Source organism: Chelonia mydas, chromosome 7 (assembly GCF_015237465.2).
Source record: "Chelonia mydas isolate rCheMyd1 chromosome 7, rCheMyd1.pri.v2, whole genome shotgun sequence".
In the NCBI taxonomy this organism is placed as follows: domain Eukaryota; kingdom Metazoa; phylum Chordata; order Testudines; family Cheloniidae; genus Chelonia; species Chelonia mydas.
This window is the reverse complement of record NC_057853.1, coordinates 29,775,449-29,794,846: the sequence shown is the minus strand read 5'-3', so window position 1 is coordinate 29,794,846 and position 19,398 is coordinate 29,775,449. Positions and strand designations below refer to the sequence as shown.

Genomic DNA, 19,398 nt, shown 5'->3' with positions numbered 1-19,398 from the left:
GTGGTCTGTTACCAGCCAGTGTTTAAGTTCTCAGCCATTTTGGCTTCTTTTTTTTTTTATCCACATGACTTCCTGAATTACATCTGTGAGACAGCCCGAGGTTTCAGCTACCAGTATTGATATTGACCTCCTTTCTAAAGTGCTTTGAGATCTACTGAAGAGAAGCGCTAGATAAGAGCTAGGCGGTATTATTATTAGATAGCATTTGCAAAAATGTTAATTAACGTGAATTACCTCCAGTGCCACAATCTCTAGGCGTTCATAACAAATCTTGGGTTGTCCTGTTTGTCATGGCCAGGACTGGGAACAATCCTTTCTCACATGTCTGCATTATGCTTCACAATGACGTCTCTGGAGCCTTGGAATAAGCCGTTTGAAGTGTCCTCTCATTAGAATTTCCAGTTGTGCTGTTTAATAGAGATGGACAGAATTTTTCCAGGTGAAACTTGTTTTCACCATTAAACATGCAGGTTTGTTGTTTGACTGAAATGGTTCACGAATTTGTGCCGAGCCAAATTGTTTCAGCTGGAAAATATATATTAAAAAAAAAAAAAGTTTTGATTTGGTTTTTTATTCAAAATGACTGTTTCAATTTTTTCGTCAGTTTTGTTTTTAAAAAAAAAAAAGTGTTTCAAAAAAACACCTCAAACTAAACGAAACATTTTGCTTTGAACTTTTTTTTTCTTCTTTTTCCATTCTCCAAAAAAGTTTTTTTTTTTTTTTTTTTTATTTCATTTCTGACCAACCCCAAACCAATTTTTAATTTTTTTTTTTCTGGTTTAACCACTGAATTGAAAACTCCATTTATTTGTACGGCTCTGGGTGATGCATGTTAACCGGCAGTAAATCATGACACACTTCAGCACAACTGCACATTCAAGTCTAGAGAGAGCCCAGTGATGGAGAGGCCGTGTGTGAATCTAAACACATAAACAGATGCCAAGGGCGGGGTTAGTGGTTTGGTGCCAGCGGTGACAGATGGATGCTTGCCATTCATTCCCGTACTAAATGGCACCAAGAATGAGTCAGTTAACATTTTCCACAAGGCTTAAGTTAGTGTCACTTCCATGTAAAATAGATTTATGGAACGTGGTTAGTGGTGTTGTCATTTCCTTGCACGCACGTGCGGCCTAAAATTGGAGCTCAAAACTCCTCCTTGGTGGCTGTGTGATGTAGTAGCTAGGGCCCAGAACTGGGCGTATGGACACCTTGGTTCTATTCCTGGCAGTGTGTCTGCCACTGACCTTGGGCAACCCCTCTTGGGGCCTCAGTTTCCCCTCTCTCTTTTATTTAGACTGTAAGATCTTTGGGGTAAGTAAGGCCTGTCTCATTATGTGTCTGTGTAGCACCCAGCACGATGGGGAGGGGCTCCCCCTGCTCTCGGTCAGAGGGATGGGTCTGTGTGGCGCCTAGCATGGTGTGGGGCCTCCCTGGTCTCGGTTGCAGAGTAGGGGTATATGTGTAGTGCTCAGCATCAGGGGCTACCCATTGCCCCTACATTGCCTTGTAGTGAGTACATTTGGAAACCTCCCTAAATTAGCTCGTGTAACAAACGTGCAATTAATGGACTCTGGGGGCTACTCATCTCTAAACTGACATTTCCTGCAGCTGTATGATTCATGCCTGTGTTTTCACTCCAAGCTAGTATCTCTCCCCATGGACTATCAGAGATACAAAGGCTGGAAAAATATACCGGGCTAGGAGTGGATTGTCTTGAATAAGATAAGACTATTGCAGCTGTAAACCAGTGTATCTGCACGGGAATGTCTGTTAATCACACTCTCTCACCCATATACACACCACACACAGCCTTCCAACCCTCACAACAAAAGGTGTTTCAATTGCAGCAGTTGGAAATGAAGTAGCATTTAAAAGGATCAATCCTAACATACAGCTGAATGCTCAGAGGTTTGGGCTTGAACCCTGTAAGTCACTGCACAACCTCAGACCCCCTCCCATCACTTCCCATGCAGTGCCTCTCAGGATCGGGCCCTGCATTAGGCAGTTTGAAGCAAGCTTGCCCATAGAGTGACAGCCTGGGAGGAGGGCTTGGGGAGAAGGTGGGAGGAGTCTGGAGGCAGTGGGGGAAAAATACACAATCTTGAAGAATCAGAGAGGTAAAGGCAATTATTACTGCATCCGGGTAGTGTTTAGAGGCCTGTACCAATGAATTGGGGGGCCCTTTATGCCGGGTGCTCCACAGACTCTGATTGAAGCATGGTTGGCTGTGATAGCAGGGGCCTGGACTTGATGACCCAGGAGGTCCCTTCCGTGCCAATGTTCTTGTGAGATCGAGGCCGCTGTCAGGCTGGGCACTGCACAGCACTCAACAGATTGGAGAGCCTCCATCGTGTCAGGTGCTGCACAGACCCTGGCCAAGCTTGGGCCCCCATTGTGCTGGATGCTGTCCAGAGACACCGTGAGAGACAGTCCCTGCCCCAAAGGGCTTACAAGAGACAGCAGATGCATACGGACCCACAGGGGAGCACAAGGAAATAGTGAGACAATTCCACCACCTCCCTTAGCAAGCTGCTCCAGTGGTTAATTGGCCTCCAAGTCACTGATCCCCGGAAATCCCCCAGACTTTTAAGCCTTCATGGAAATTTGGTTTGTTCCGGCAATGGAAGCAGATGTTGAATCAAAAGGAAATTCGCTTGTGGTCTTTTTCAGCCCAGTTAGCTTTCATCAGCTTTTAGATTTCCAGCAGCTCAGCTATGGGAAGGAACAAAGCTGAGACTTAGGGCTGGCCTATTTTATATGATTAGGTCGACATAAGACAGCTTATGTTAACCTAATTATGTCAGGGTCTACACTACAGCCTTCCTCCCACTGATGTAAGCGCCCTACTACACTGACATGTTAACTCCACCTCCAGGAGGGCTTATGTCGGTGTAGTTAGGGCGACAGTGTCTGTGTAGTGTTTGTGTAGACACTGTGTCCCTTACATCAGCTATCTTGTCAATTTCATGGCAGGAGCTGTGAAATTGACAAGAAAGCGGGCAGCTAGAGCCCAGCTCCTCTCTGCTCAGGCTGGGGTGAGAAGCCTGAGCAGCGGGCTCCCTGCCAGGAGCCAGGCAGCCGTGTCAATTTCACAGCTGGGTGAGCCCTGAAATTGCCAAGGTTGCCTGGTTACTGGTGGGGAGCAGGTGGGAGGAGGAAGAATTCGGGACAGCTGGACTCCACTCCCTGGGGATAAAAAGCCCTGGGCGGCTCCCCTGCGCTCCCAGTGGGGATCGGGGAGGGGGGGAAGGGAAGAAGCCAAGGGCGGCTTTACACCGCTCCTGGTGGGGAATGGGGAGCGGTGGGGGAGGGATGGGGGGAGCCTGCCAGGAGCCTGTGGAGCAGCCAGGCTCCTGGCAGGGAGCTGCCGGCAGAGTTGAAAGACCTGGCCCTCAGCTCCCCACGCTGCCCCTCCTAGATCAGTGGAAGGGCTCCTGGTGAGGACCTGCACCCACGACAGAAGGAGAGTAGTGTGGACATGCACCACTGCAGTAATTACTGCAGTGGCTGTAAGTCGACCTAATATATGGCGACTTAAGTTTGTAATGTTGACATGTCCTTAAACTCCTTAGACTTTGTCTTCACTGCATAAAACAAACGAACAAACCCAATTTGTGTTTCACTGTGGGATGACTAATACAAGGTCGCTTTCCTGTTGTAAAACAGAGTGAAGACAAGGCACTGGTAGTCGTAGGCCAGTTCTACACTACAGACTTCTGCTGGAACAGCCCATAACCACACATGGGGGGGCCCCCACCTTGTCCCTGCATAACCTCCCTGTGAGTCCCTCCAGTATCCTAATGGTTGAGGGTGTGGTGAGGTGATTTGTGACCAATGGAACTGTGCCAGGAAAAGCCACTAGCCCAGATGCAATTATACCAGCACTGCTGCACTTTTGCTGCTATACCTTATTTCAGTTTTGCTGATATAAGCTGTGTCCACACAAGGCGAGGTCACCCCCGGGCAGGGTTATAATGCTGATCTTGCTTAATTACCGGGGTGGGGGTTAAAACTACAGCCCAGAGAATCAGCACTATCTCAGGGGAGAGCGCTCCCTACTGAGCCCCTCCCAGCTGCACAGCGCCCTCTAGCACTGCACTGGGACACTGGGGACAGCACGGTACCCGAGGAACAAGCAGTCATGGTCTCCCATCCACGTACCACCCACGCTCAACCCTGCTTAGCTGCAGCCCTTGCCAGAATCCCAGCACATGGATGGCTTGGGGACAGTCATTTCATTTACTCTTTACATTAATTCAAGAAATTAATTTGAAGACTGACTGGGGACGCATTAACTGTGATTGGTGAAGTGCTTCCCAACAAAGGGGAGCTGCTGTGGATGGTGGTGGAAGATTGAAAGTCACAAGGAAGGAGCAAGCCTTGTCCCATGCTAACACATTCCCATGCTCCTCTTGGCCAAAGGTCTCTGAATGCCTTGCATTATGGGGCAGGGCTTTACACTCAATTCTCAGAGCAGTGGGTTTTGCTGTCCAAATTCTCTGATTGTCAGAGGTGAGAGTCCTGACTTTCAGCCCCCAAACTCTAATCACTAGACCCCACTCTATTTCTAGAGTCAAGCATAGAAGCCAGGAGTCCTGGACCCTCAGGTCCCCTGCTCTAACCACTAGAACCCACTAACGCCCCAGACTTTGAAGTAGAACCTGGGAGTCCTATTATTATTATTTATTATTTGTATTACTGTGGTGCCTATGTGCCGTAGTCACAGACCAGGCCCCCACAGTGCTAGGGGCTGATCAAACACAAAACAAAAAGATGATCCCTGCCCCAAAGGGCTTTTAATCTAATTATTATTTGTACCTAATTATCTTGGACTCCTAGTCACTTCTGTTCTGGCAACTCATCTCAGAACTGGGAATAGAACCCAGGAGTCCTGACTTCTAGCCCCCGATCTAACAACTTGACCCCACTTCTCTTCCAGATCTCGGAACAGAAGTGGTATTTAGTGGTTAGAGGAACTGGGCCCCAATCTTGGTCAGGGCCCTAGGTGCTGCTATACTGCTAGTAATAGACAGACTTCCTTGATCTGGGATCAGTGAGGCTTCCACCTGAACTGATAGGGAGCTGCCGCTAAACTCCGAGAGAGAGAGAGGGCAGGATTTTCAGACATGACTAGCGATTTTGGAGTATCTCAATCTCAGGGCTTTGCTCATCCTCGGCCTCCTTAAAAGGGCCTGTTTTTCCAAGAGCAAGTGCTCGGTGCTTTCTGAAAAATGTGGAAATCCCCAAAGAGAAGCAGCAGAAAGCTCTGTCCTGGGGCACTGCAACAAAGAGCAGATCAGAGGCAGCTGGTAGGCAGCTCGCTAAAGCAGCATGAATCGGACTGCGTATATTTCTGGGAGCAGCAGGGCTCCGTTTATGTCGTTCATACAGCAGAGTTCTTTATTCTGCTTAAATTTAACGGTGTTCTGGCCATGCCTTGTGTCTGAAGCTTCAGACATTCTCCTGCTTTCATCTGCTCCAGCTCAGTCCTTTAATACTGCAGCCATGCACAGCCCTGGGAGATTTAGAAGAATGAGATCTTTGTTGCAAAGTACTGATTCGGGCTTTAGCCTCGTTTTTTGTGCTCTGATTCCTTTAGCTGCGAGAAGTATTTGAACCAGTTAAATGATCCCATGCCCCACACAGGGACACTTCCATTTACGTGTGGCTGTACACACAGATTCTGTCTCTCTTGAACAGCGTTGGTCCAACCTCCATTGTGCAGATGCTGTGATTCCAGTATAAAGGTGCCTTATACTGATGTAGCTTGTTCTTATAAACAGAAACTGTGAGCTCTTCAGGGGAGGGACTGTCTCTGTCTGCAAGGCCCAGAGTGATATCAGTGAGGGTGTGTATGCACCTGGAGTGACCGGGGGCCTTGACCTCAGGCAGAGACTTTAGGTACTGCTGTTATGATTTGTGTGTCAGGCCAATGAGTTGTGCTGTTGATCTACAGTCCCGTTTGTGTCAGTGGACATATGGCAGGTTGGACCTCCGGGGGTGTCACCTGGTGTGCTGGGACACCACTGAGTCAGACTGTTCTGCCGGCCTGGGTCCCCTTTTAGCTGTCCTTGCTGGGTTAGGTTTCCCCAGCCTTTTCCAGCCTAGCACACAGGCAGGGCCACACCCAGCTGCACAGAGAGCCAGAGATCCGCTCTGAGAAGGCTCAGCTTAAGGGACTTGCCACAGCACCAAGATGTCCACCGTCCACCCCCCCTTGGAGTACAAACCCAAAATTATATGAAATTCACCTCTTCCCTCAATTTGGAGGAGGGTATGCACAACTTCTCCCCCTCCCCCCTGATAGAAATCACATAAACTGGGTTATATTGTAAACCGGAAATAAATGTATTCGCTGTAACAGGTGTATTTTAAGTAGTTAAGGAGGTAGCAGACAGAACAAGGCAGATTACAAAAAAAATAAAACAGAGCACGCACACTAAACTTAATACTGCTTAAAGAAATAAAGCTTAAAGAAACTGGTTACATGCAAGTTCTCCCCCTAAATGTGGTTCTAATAATCTTTACAGGCCCAACACCCTTCCAGCCTGGGTTCAGTTAGGGTGACCAGACATCCTGATTTTTAGTTCTTTGGCCCGCGTCCCGACTGATGCACCGGCTTTGGCCGCTCCAGCGGTTTTTTTTTTTTTTTTTTTGCTTCTGCAACTCCGCTCTGCTTTTTTTTTTTCGCATGTGTCCCGATATTTTGTCCGTTTCATCTGGTCACCCTAGGTTCAGTTCTTCCCCCCAATTCAGTCTTAGTTGTTTCCAGCAGTCATCTTGGGTGGGGTAGCAGGGGAGAATTGATGTCCTGGATTACCTCACTCCCCACCCTTAAATAGGATTTGCATAACGTGGGCGTCCTTTGTTTCCTAGTTTGACTCACACTCACGCACACACACACACACCCTTCTCGTGGAAAATCCCAGTATCCGGTGGGAGGGCCCGTGTAGCCATTCTTCACAGACTGACCCAGGGTTCACAGGACGACTAAACTCTTTCACAGTCCATTGTCATCGCTGATGGGCCATCAGCACTGTCGGGCTTTTCCATTGTTGTACCTGAAGTGTTAGCAGAGGGCGTTTTGAAATACAGATACATAGTCAATATTCCTAATTTCAGTTACAGAAATGATACATGCATACAAATAGGATAATCATATTCAGTAAATCATAACCTTTCCAATGATATCTCACATGAGCCATCTTGCATAAAGTATATCTCTGTTATGTCATATTCATATCAAAAGCATATTTTCAAGAAGACTATGGAATGACACCTCACAGGACATAGGCTTAGCTTACTTTAAGATGCATGACTGCTCAATGCAATCTAGGAGTATGGGCACTGCCTCTCCAGCAAGCAAAGCTAGTATGTTTGCATTAGCGAGGTGCATTCCCTCCATCACAAATCTTCATTGATCAGTGAGTAGAGTAGCAGGCTGGGACTCAGGAGTTCTGGGTTCAATCCCTGGCTCTGGGAGGGGTCTAGTGGGTTAGAGCCGGGGGACTGGAAGTCAGGACTCCCGGGTTCTATCTGACTCTGGGAGAAGAGTGGAGGAGGGTGTGGCTGGGATTCAGAGCTGCTAGGTTCTCTAACCAGCTCTGGGAGGGTTGATTAGTGTTTGGAGGAGAGAACTTGGAGTCTAGGCTCCTGGGTTCTGTTTCTAGGGAGTGCAGTGGAGTCTGGTGGGTAGGACAGGCATCAGGACTCTTGGGTTCTCCCCTCCCCAGCAGTTGGGAGGCAAACCAAAGCCTGGAGGTAGGTTCCATTGACTGTGGATCATGTGGGGGAAGTCAGAAGGGCTGGGAGATGAGCAAGGAGCTTAGCTGGGAATTCCAATGGGAATTCCATAGAGGCTGTAACAGGCTGGTCTACCCCTGTAAGAGCAACAGGAGGGTGGGTGGCTTTGGGGTCAGACAGCCCTGTTCTGAGGAATGGTCCCTTTAAGAATAGTTTTTTGGGGGGCAAGCTCATCAGCCCAGACCAGGGATGGGGACCACATGACTGGCTGCTCCTGGGAGTATAAAAGAGTGCTTCCAACTCAGTTAGGGGGGGAAGCCTGGGATCTGTGGGGAGAGGAGCTACAGGGCCCTGTCTGATAGTAGGTGGCAGAGTGGTAGAGTGGGTTAGTGACTAGGGTGTTTGCCTGGGTGGTGGGAAACTTGGGTTCAATTTCCAGTTCTGCCCACAGACTTCCTCTGTGATCTTGGGCAAATCACTTAGCCTCCTGTGCCTCAGTTTCCTACCTGTAAAATAGCAGAGGCTAATGGCATTGCCCTGCCTCATATGTATAGCTAGTATATAGTGTTCTCCATAACAAAGCACTTTACGAAAAGTATCATTATCCCTATTTGACAGATGGGGAAACTGAGGCACCCAGCAGTGACGCGACCTGCCCAAAGTCACCAATGAGTCAGTGGCCGACCTGGGAATAGAACCCAACTCTCCAGCCCAGTGCTCTAGCTCCTGGGCCATGCTGCCTCTGTTACATTGTTTTGATGTGGGGAACAATAACCCACCCCGAAGATACGGGACTGATATCCTGCCACTAGGAGTGTTCTATCAACCCCTGTAGGCACAGTAACTGGCATGGTCTCCAAGCCACAAAGGGCAAGTCGCCACTGCAGAGTTAACGAGAGGGATCAGCGCCCCTAACTGGCGTGGTCTCCAAGCCACAAAGGGCAAGTTGCCACTGCAGAGTTAACGAGAGGGATCAGCGCCCAGGTGTGAGCAGCCTTTGCTGCAAAGCTGTTCCTGAGTTTCTGTGTCCTTAACTTACTGGTGCCACACTCCCCCTTCTGTGTGGCTAGCACGTCTCTGGGGGAACATGCCAAGCTTCTTTGCGCTCGAGAGAGCGGAGCCACTCTGAATTCTTTCCTGGTGAATTGCGGGAGAACTTGCCTGTCCTTCTGAGCGGATGGGGGGACTTGTCGGAATGCATTGGACTATCTGCACTCGAGTGATTTAGCCTGTATCCTCACTGCAAGTGGGTGAGTCACCAGGCTGAGTGAAGCAGCACCCAGCCAGGCCTGCTAGCCTGGGCTGAAAGCACCACTGAACTTTTGGTTGTGTGTCTGGAGGAGAGGGATATTAGGGGCAACTGTAAGAGCCTGGGCTAACTGCAGTTAGCTAGTCCAGGATAACTCCGTGTGTACACAAGCCCTTACACTTACTCTAACAGCTAGCGTCTGGCTTTAAAAAAAATAAAAACTAAGATTTTGGAGAGCCAGATTGCAGTGTCAGAATGGGGGCGCTGTATCCACTCTCCCTGTATCCTGCGTAGTACAGGCAGGAGAATTTCCCACTACAACTCTATCCACTCACCAGTGGAGGGCAGCTCCTGGCTGAAAAGAAGGCAAAGGTTCCTTTCAAGATCCATTTGTATTAACAGCGAATTAATTCTTGAGCAAACTCAAATCCTGAGGGATTGTTTATACTTGTTGATTATGGCATGTTTCATCAGAAGCTTTAGATGCACTCATTAATGTGGCCTTCCCCTTACAGTGAGGTAGGTCCATGTCATCCCCATTTTACAGATAGGGGAAACCGAGGCATGGAGCAAAGTGACATGACCATGGTCACAAAGAGAGTCTGTGTTTATCCAGGGCTTATCATGCTTTCTAAACACATGAGCGGATTGGAAGTTAGCAGCCTGGGTTTGAAGCCTCTGTTTTGACTACACTCCCAGAGATGATAATAGAACCCAAAATTCCTGACTTCCTGTTGTCCCTCTGCTCTAACTATTTGACCACACATGTCCTTCTAGTACTAGTACTATGGTAGCACATAAAGTCCACAATCAAGATCAGGGCCCTATCCCATTGGGCACTGCCTAGACGCACCATGAGAGACAGTCCCTGCCCCAACAGGATTATAATCTAAATAGACATGGTGGGGAAACCAAGGCACGGTGAGGGGAAAGGACCTGCCCAGACTCTCACAGAAGGTCAGTGACAGAATCAGGAACAGAAGCCAGGTCTCATGTCTTGGGACTAGATCTCAGGACTTCATGCAGGCTTTTGAGCTAAATCTGTGTGGCATTTGAGCTAAATTTGCAGAGCTAGCGGTTGGGGCTGATCTTTTTTTATTTGCAGACTGAGCAAATCGGCAGGAGTCCAAGACAATAAATATACAGCGCACAATGGTCCCTTTAGCGTCCTTTTGCAGCGTAAACCTGCTCAGTAAACAGGTTTTTTGAAGAAACAAAGGAAACGAGGTTGAAAAGAAAACCGTAGATACAGCTTAGCTCAGGCTACTCACCTAATTTTCTTCCATCTGTAGCACGTCCAACACGGCCAGTGGGAGTTTACAAGCTTCTTATTACACTAACAATTATGTAGCTCCATAAACTTCCTTTTGCCTTGCTTGAATTCCCCTGGGCACTATGGGAATGCGTAACTGGAATACAAGCCATATGGCCATTGCTTCAGCTGCTGCTGACATGCAGCTGCTTCTGGGGTGGAACGTAGCAGCTTGTTTGACTGTGCGCTTACCGTGCACAGCCAGTGGTCACTGAGCAGCTGCGCTGACCTTTCACTGAGATGAATGGGCCAGTTCACACCTCTCCAAGCTATCGCTCTGGTTCTCTGCAGGCTCATCTCTGCATAACAATAAGGAAAGGAGGACTTGTGGCACCTTAGAGACTAACCAATTTATTTGAGCATGAGCTTTCGTGCTCAGATAAATTGGTTAGTCTCTAAGGTGCCACAAGTCCTCCATTTCTTTTTGCGAATGCAGACTAACACGGCTGTTACTCTGAAACATAACAATGAGGGTCACTAACCAATGGCACAACTTACCAAGAGCTGTGGTGGATTCACCATCCCTGGCAATTTTAAAATCAAGACTGGATGTTTTTCTAAAAGATCTGCTCTAGTTCAACCCGCTATGAATTCAAGGAATTCCTATGGCCTGTGTTTATATAAGAGGTCAGACTAGATGATCACAATGGTCATAATCACTGGCTGTTATAATCGCTGACTGTTGCACCTGGTTCCCAGAGATGAATGGGGTAGTTCACACCTCTCTTAGTGATTCTGCAGGCTCACCTCTGCGTCAGTCTCTAAGCAAAGCAATATTAACTAGGGATGTACATATCGTTTAAAAAGTTAACTGTTTAAACGATTAAAATTATATTGTTTAGCCAGTTAACCGAGGTTGCTCCAGCTGGCGCGGGGCGGCCAGGGCTGGGGCCCCTCTGGTTGGCTGGCCCAGGGTGGCCAGGACTGGGGTCCCTCTGGCCGGCGTGCAGGGGGTAAACTGTTAAGGTTGGTTAATGGTAAGCCTAATGCTTACCGGTTGACTGGTTAACCATTTAACATTTTACATTTCTAATATTAACACCTCCCCCAACCGTGGACTCCAGAGAGTGGTATAAAGTGGCTTACTTCCCTTCCCATACTGACGTGAGCTGTACCGTTATAAGCACTGTCATATTCGTAAACTGCGTCCACACACTGGAGCTGGAGGATTGTACTGGTTTAACTGTACCGGTGCAGAAGTCCAGCTTTTGTATGTGGGCAAGTCACTTGGGCTTAGTCTATGTTACCAAGCTTTGTCGGCATAGTTATGTCGGCTAGGAGTGTGAAGAGATTGCCCCCCTTAGCCAACAGAGCTAGGCTGGCAAACCCTCCGGGGCTTCTGTTGGCATAGATAACATCCAGGGAGGTGAAGAAGAGCAGAAGAATGCCTGTTGGCTTACGCTGCGTCTCCACGACGCCACTTTGCTGGCGTAGTGATCCTGGTGTAACTATGCTGGTTGTGACGAAGTGGGGTTTTATTCATCTTATGTTGCATGTGAGTCTTACTGTCCTATACTAATACTGTGTGTACCTCCGTTTCCCTGTGTACTGCACCAATATTTCAGTGGTGGGAATTGGGTGTGATTTTTGCTGAGGCCCTCAGAGCAGGTAAGGCTGCCCAGTGGACTGCACGTATGCTGTGGCAGTGCCCTTCATAACCTGAGACCCAGGAGGGGGGTGCGACCAGGTGACACCTTTTGCCTGGGAAGCAGGCCAAAGAGGAGGAGGAGGAGCAAGGGGTGTGTCGGAGGTCTGATCGCTGGAAGTTGGGCATTCTGCTTGGGGGACTGGAAGAGGGGGAGTCCAGGCCGTCTGGCCCAGGACTCTTCAAGATGAACTTGGCTGAAAGTCACAGATTTCTGTGATAGCACGCTCTGTTCTAAGCTGTATTCCTGTCAGCTAATAAACCCTTGTGTTCTACATGCTGGCTGAGAGTCCCTGCTGACTGTAGGGGATGGGGGTGCAGGGCTCTCTGGCTTCCCCAGGAACCCCGCCCGGGCGGACTCGCTGCGGGAAGCACACTGGGAGGAAGGGGATGCTGAATGCTCCGAGATGAGACCCAGGAAGGTCGAAGCTGTGGAAGCTTCTTGCCCTGGTGACAATGTGCTCAGAGAGAGGAGGCTCCCCCAGAGTCCCGACTGGCTTCGTATGGAGTAGCTCCAGAGCACAGCCCGGTGACTCTGTGACACTGGTAAAGCATTTGTGGTCTAGACAAGCCCATAGTCTTTCTGTGCCTGGGTTTTGCCGTGTGTAAAAATAGGATAACACCACCTCCCTGCCTCACAGGGCGGGGGAGCATGTGTACAATTACAGTGGGCAAGGGGCTTAGCTGAGGGACCTTTTTTTAGGATCTAAGATAGAAACATGTTAATACTAGGATTTTAGCTAGCAAAAAATGTAGTGCGCGCTCATTGCCTCTCCCCTGCTCTGGGTCAGTTGCCGACGACGACAGCTTGGTGAAAGAGTCTGGCCAGCAGGGAATCTTGGCAACAGCAAACTGCGAGAGATCAGGTTCAAGCCACCCGCTGTGTTTGACCCACTCAGCAAAGGTCAGAAGTTAGCCCTCTTTAATTTTCTTCAGTGCCCAGGGCCAAGGGGTAGATTAGTGACTCCTCACCCAGTTTGCAGGGCAGGAAAGCGCTGCCCGTTTAATACAGCCATCCAGCAGTGCAACTTGTACTCACTCACTAGGGTAACTGGGTCCTTTCCCATGCCCTTCTAAGCTCAGCAGAGCCATGCTTAGCTTGCTCCAATGCTCCTAATGCGTGCCTGTACCTTGAGCCAGTGAAGAGACTAGAAAATTGGCAAGTGGGAGAGGGGTCCTGTGGGAAATTCTCCCTTTTTTGGTGAAAATTCTAAGACTGAAAATCTCTATTGAAATATTGTCATGATGCCTCATGGGAGCTGTAGTTCATATGTCTCATGTTCCAGTTCTCCTCTATAGGCTGAGCACGCTGGTCAGCCTACATCTCCCATGATGTACCATGGTTCCCCCTCTTGGAGAGGGGAGGCAGTACACCATGGGAGTCCATGGCCATGGGGCATCGTGCGGGCGGGGGTAGTCTGGCCAGGGAGCCTGGCCCCTAGAGGAGAATGGGAGCATGAGGAACCCAAGTTACAACTGCTCTGAATTTAAAGGGACAATCTACTCTTCAAAATGACGTGAAAGGATGCATTGGTGTCAGCTGTGCTGGTTTGAGCCCTGAAGTTTCTCTGCACCATTCAGCTGTGGCACGGTGAGCTGGAGTCTATTCTAGCTCCTGCATCAAAATAGTTCACCAACTTCCTATTATAGGGCCAAACAGGGACTCCTAACAAACCCACTGAAAGTGATAGGAAGGGGGGCTGCCAGTTGTCCGGGGGGTGATGGTTACACGGAACAAAGAAAGAACCCATTGTAACAATGCCCCTGGTTGAGTGAACCTGGGACCACTGGATCTTAAAGCATGAGTTGGATTTTAAAGTATAGATTTGAAACCTGTGGGTTGTGCCCTCAAAAAGGAGAGAGTCCTGGCTGAATGGACCCCTGGCATGGGAAAAAAGGACTTGCAGTCTGGAAACTGTTGAGCCACTTAGTCAAAGAACCAGATCCATTAGCTCAGAGGCTCTAGCTTATATACATACTTTGGCCACTAGAGGGAGACAAAGAATCATGCTGCATTACCAGGAGCAAGAAAGAGAGTTAATCAGAATTTTTCCTGTGGAAAGCTTTTTTGCTGAACAATCAAAACTGGACACTTTTCACAGGAAATGTCAATTTGAATGAAAAATGAAATGAAATTCCCCACAGGGGAAACCAAACAAGTCAAGATTTGAAAAGAAAAACATTAGTTTTGCCTTAAAAATCTCATGTTGTTTTTTAAAAACGTTAATTAAAAGCAAATGAAAATGTTACACTTCAGATGAAAGGAGAATTGTTATTTTGTTTTGACTTAAATTCCATTTAGGTGCGTTTGTTTTTAATAACAACAGACCCTTGAAATGACGCGTTAATCGAAATGTTGAGTAGAAGCAAGTTTTTTTGATGTAAAATGTCATTATGGTTGAAACCAAATCACCAATAAACAAACAACCAACCCCCAAAAACCAAAACCCAGCAGCAACAACGCTGAAACAAAATGATTTATAGTACAAATTTTGACTGAAAATGTCCTTTCATTTTTCCATTAAAAATCCTCCTAACACAAAATGTGACACTATCTGGTTGAAATGTCAAGTAGAGAAAATAATTTTGACTTAACATGCTTTGGGTTTTGTTGAAACCTCCCCAAAAATGAAATGATGCTGTAATCAAAATGGTGACTAGAAACAAGGTTTCTTTCACTTTGACTTAAAATGTTGGTCTGCATAACTTTTTATTAAGGCAAAGTTACAATTCAGCATTAACATGCAATACTAAATTTGGTGGTGGTCTTTTTTAAAAAACAAAACAAACAAAAATGGGAGTTGACACCCAAATGTTTATTTTGAATTGGTTCGGAACTTTGTGTAGGTAGACCAGATTTCCCCCATCCCCCCCCCATCTTTAAAGCATTTCAGTCCTCAGGAGACTAGTCTAACTAAAATGTTTGGGCTTAATAGATGGGTATCAGGGTGAAAATAAATGACCTGTGGTATGCAGGAGGTCAGACCGGTTGGCCTAATGGTTCCTTCTGGCCTTAGAATCTGTGAAGTTACATAAAGACTTTCTTGTCCAAAGTTCCTTGAGGGGAAAATGTCATTGTTTTTTCCCGATCAATTATAGTAATGCAGACGGGAAGGGAATACAAATGGGTCACCCCAACCACATGTTAAATGAAATTACAAAAAAATCATTGTGTCTTTCTGTTTTAGGAACGAAGATGGATAGAAAGAGAGGTCTAGAGGAGACGAGTGGCAGGGTGAGGGATCCTTCTAGAGAGACTTCACAGAAGCAGGAGGAATAGAAACGAAGAGGAGAGGAAAAAAAAAAAGGCAGATGTTAGAAAAATACAGTGAATGATCTCCTAGGTGTAATGAGCCATGATTGAAATATACAATCTTTCACCGGGAGATAAAGGTAACTATTAGCTTGTAACTAAGTGAACTAATGTCAGTCTGCCCTGACTCACTGAGAGTTTGTGTCCTCTGCGGCTGGGAGTGTGCTTCCCCACGTGGGTAGACAGTCAAGTACTAGCTGTGCTAAAAGTAGCCACATGGCCGTGGCTTGGCTGCACGGGCGGCAGTTCAGGTTAGCTGCAGGTAGGCACCCAAGGGGTTGGGTGATTTGTACTCGGGTGGCTAGCCCAGGCCGCTGCTTGTACTGCGTGGCCACGCTGCTCCTTTCAGTGTGTTATCTTGAGCAGAACTAGCACGGAGCTGTACCTGCTCCTCTCGGCCGGCCGCAGTGTAGAGTTCCTGCTGTCATTGCTGCAGGGTGGGGCTGCTGTGTCCGATTGATTCATTATTAGTCATTGGGAGTTGTTTAAACTAATTCGGAGTAAGAACAGTCCACACAGGGAGCTAATCCCGAATAGTTAATCTGCTTTAAATTCACACAATTTGTTGGAACGCCCCTTCATATAGTTTCCTTGTAGCTAGGTTGACTTGGAGCTTCCTCTAGCCTGATGCAATCTCTGGGTGTCCTTTACTGCTCCAGTGGCCTCTTCAGCCCCCTGCTTAAAACTCGCAAATCATTAGCCCTGGAATTCCTGCAAACAGCCTCCAAGCAGCTCCATTGAGAGGGGATTACCTAGAAGGCAGGTAATAGGCTAGCCACTATGCAGCCTACCACCTTTGTGCACCTCTGAGCCACAGGCTGATTGCATTTCCTCTCTCACACTGAGAAGGGTTCAACTCAGCTGTTGGGTCAACTTGCAGCCTTGGCAGAGGTAAGAGGCATCTGCCGGCGGGCGGGGTGTTGCGTTGTGGAACTTAGCGCGCTTTGATTTCCTTTGGAGATGCTTGGGCCTTTGCAACATGTAAAACGTGCCTGTAAATTTGCATTGACAAGGCCTTGCCTTGACTAGGCTGAGAGATCAAGTTTAGATCTGCTTTGCTAACATATGCTAGCTAAACCCAGCCGAACCTCAGCCTTTCTTCTCAGGCAGATGCAAGGTTAAAATCTTTTATCTCAAGTGTGACTGGTCGGGTTGTCGCCTAAAATCTCGCTCTAGGTGCTAACCTCTTTCCCTAGCAGGGGCTGTAACTGGGGTTTAGCTAGCATGTGTTAGCGAAGCCCAGCACTCTTCCTAGCCCGCACAAGGCCTTTAAAGAAATGTGTATGCTAGAAAGCCATTTCCAGGGCGAATGATTTGCAAATTTTAAGCAGGGCTCAAGAAAGCAGGAAAAGGTCATTGAAAAATGTCATTAGAGGAAGCTCCAGGTCAACCTAACTAAAGGGAAACTCTATGGAGGGGAGTACGGAGTGACTTGCTGTTCCACTTGGCTGCCTTTCCGTCTTTACTCTGTTTTTCTGCTTGTTGGCTCATGTTTGGTAGCTGAAAATGTTATTCTGAAGCGGAAGGATGGTCCCGCAGCTGGGACTTGGCTGACCTGGGTTCAGTTCCCTGCTCTGCCGCAGATTTGCTGTGTGACCTTGGTCAAGTAATTTAGCTTGTCTCTGCCTCAGTTTGCCTGCCTATCTGTACAATGGGGATAATAGCATCTTAGATGTTAAGGAGGACTGTGTGTGTGTGTGAGAGAGAGAGAGAGAGTGGTAGGTTGGTGCTTTTCAGTCACTACCATTTTGAACAAACCAAGCTTTGTTGTTTGGAGAATAACCTGAAATCCCAAGTGAGGAGGTATGCAGCACTGGGGAGGCCAGGACTGGGTTCTGTGCCTGGTTCTGGGGTCCACATTTTGTGGAATATTGAAGAGGCTGCGAAGAGCCACAAGGATGATACGTGGTTTGGAAAACAAAGTGAGGACTCGTCTACACGGGGAAATGGACCTGCATAGCTATAGCACAATATTAGGCCAGAGACTAAAGGAGCACAGTCTATTTAGGTTATCCAAGACAAAGCTAAGAGGTGGTTTGATCCTGGTCTATAAGTACCCCCGCAAGGAGGAGATTTCTGATAGCAGAGGACTCTTTTGACAGGACCTTAGTTCCTAACAAGATGAAAACACATTTCTGTACTAACCATTCATGCTTTGCCCTTTGACCCATGCTGCAGCCATTGAGTTCAAGTTCTGTTTTGGTTTGGGCCTTGCAGATTGCAGGAGACCTAATACCTTGTTCTGGGACAGCTTACTCTGGTCTCCGTCGGGGTCTGTGCAGCGCCCGGCACAGTGGGGGCCCCTGTCAGGGCCACTAGCAGTACTGGAATACAAATAACCACCAATTACATCTGCTCTTGTGTTTCTGAAGCGAATGCGGTGTGCCCCAAGCTGCTGTGTTTACCAGTGGCTGTCTTTGATAGAGTACACAGCTGTCAGCCGCGGTTAGGAGGGGGGCTATGGACTGGAATGCAGGCTCTAGCAATGCATCTTTGAAGGCACCCATTTGAGTACATACAGCATGGGAACTGCTGGGGGAATTGTTACTAATCTGTATTCCTCTGGTGCCTAGAGGCCATTAACCAAGACTGGGGCCACTTTGTGCCAGGTGCTGCACAGAGAGAGCCAGTCTCTGGCCTGAAGAGCTCACTACATGAATAGACAATGGGCCAACCTGCAGGCTGAAGGTATTTGCCCAAGGCCAGTAGCAGAGCTGGGAACAGAACCCAGTGTCCAGGCTTTTAGCTCCGTGCCCATCCACTAGACCACGCTGCCTTTTGAGTGGGGCCTGGGATATTGACTGTTGTGCAATGATCAGCCTCTTATTTGTGCCACCTAACAGGCGTGTCAGGAATGTAGCAGGTCTCCTGCCTCCTAATGCAGCAATATAAAGGAATTAGCTGCAGAGCTGGTTTGAGATTAATACTGTTCCAGCGTCCGGCAGCATACTAGTGGCTGCAGTAGAATCAGCGTAAAGGTAAAACCCCCTTCCCATCCCACCACCTCCACCAATCCAGCCCGGGCACAAGATTTTATTTCAAGGGGCTTATAAAACATCTGAGACAGGGCTGTCCTTAGGCCACTGGGCCCCATGGCACGCTTTCTAAAATACTAATAATTATTTGTATTCCACTAGAGTCTAGGAACCCTAGTCATGGACCAGGGCCCCTGTTGCTCCAGGCGCTGCCTGGGCCCTGGCCAAGATTGGGGGCTCTGCCGTACCGGGCACTTAACCACAATCCCTTCCTTTCAAATCTGTGTGTACTTTGGCTTCTGATAGCTATAAACTAAGTGTTTCAGTGAAGTTTGTACAACATGCCTTGTGCCTCTGTTTGCTGTGTGTGGACACAGGGCTTCTTTATGGGTGAATGCCCAGTAAAATAGCTCTGTGGCTTGTTTATGATCAACCTAGAGAACCGTCAGTGACTCATGGCAAATATTAGGGAGAACCTCCCACAGTGCCTAGCTTTTTAATATGACTGTGATCAAGTCTCTTCAACCCCTGAGAATGAAGCGCTTAAACCAGGTGACCACTAGGGGGAAGCAACACAACTTGGGAAACAGTATGATCCAGTGTACTCAGGACTCCTGGGTTCTGGTCCCAGCTCCACTGACCCTACATAAGAACGGCCTTACTGAGCCAGACCACAGGTCCATCTAGCCCAGTATCCTGTCTACTGACAGTGGCCAAAGCCAGGTGCCCCAAAGGGAATGAACAGAACAGGTAATCAGCAAGAGATCATCCCCTGTTGCCCATTCCCAGCTTCTGGAAAAAGTGACCCTGGGCAAGTCCTTTCCTTTCTTGGTGCCTCTGTTCCCTCCCCCCCCCCCCACCCCCCTTCTTGTCTGTCCTGAGACACGGGATTCTTGGGCCAGCTTGGGCAAATGCCTTCCCCTTTCTGTGCCTCAGTTTTTCCTCCCACACTTTGTTTCTGGAGACTGGGGTAGCTTGTGAGGGCAGAGACTGTGTCTCACTGTGTACTCATGGAGCACAATGGGGCCCAGGCTCAGTCAGGGTCTGTGCAGCACTTGGCAAAACGTGGCCCTGATCTCAGCTGGGGCCTGTGTCATGCCGGCACAAAGGGGATCCAATCTCAGTCAGAGCCTAAAGTATCATTAATAGTGCCAACCTCCG

The 19,398-nt window shown here is 48.2% G+C and overlaps 1 protein-coding gene across 8 annotated transcripts in view; it reads left to right on the top strand.

Annotated features, from left to right (window-relative positions):
- PC (pyruvate carboxylase) overlaps nucleotides 1-19,398 on the top strand; it is a 233,747-nt gene that overhangs the window by 42,934 nt on the left and 171,415 nt on the right. For 2 of the 8 annotated variants that reach the window (XM_043551371.1, XM_043551375.1), the window contains exon 3: nucleotides 15,138-15,342. The exons of 4 other annotated variants lie outside the window; for them this stretch is intronic. The gene's annotated coding sequence lies outside the window, so the exon portion shown is untranslated. Of the gene's footprint in view, nucleotides 1-3,666; nucleotides 3,780-12,740; nucleotides 12,854-15,137; nucleotides 15,343-19,398 lie in introns of those variants that run through there. 2 more of the 8 variants (XM_043551374.1, XM_043551376.1) reach the window with 2 other exon arrangements.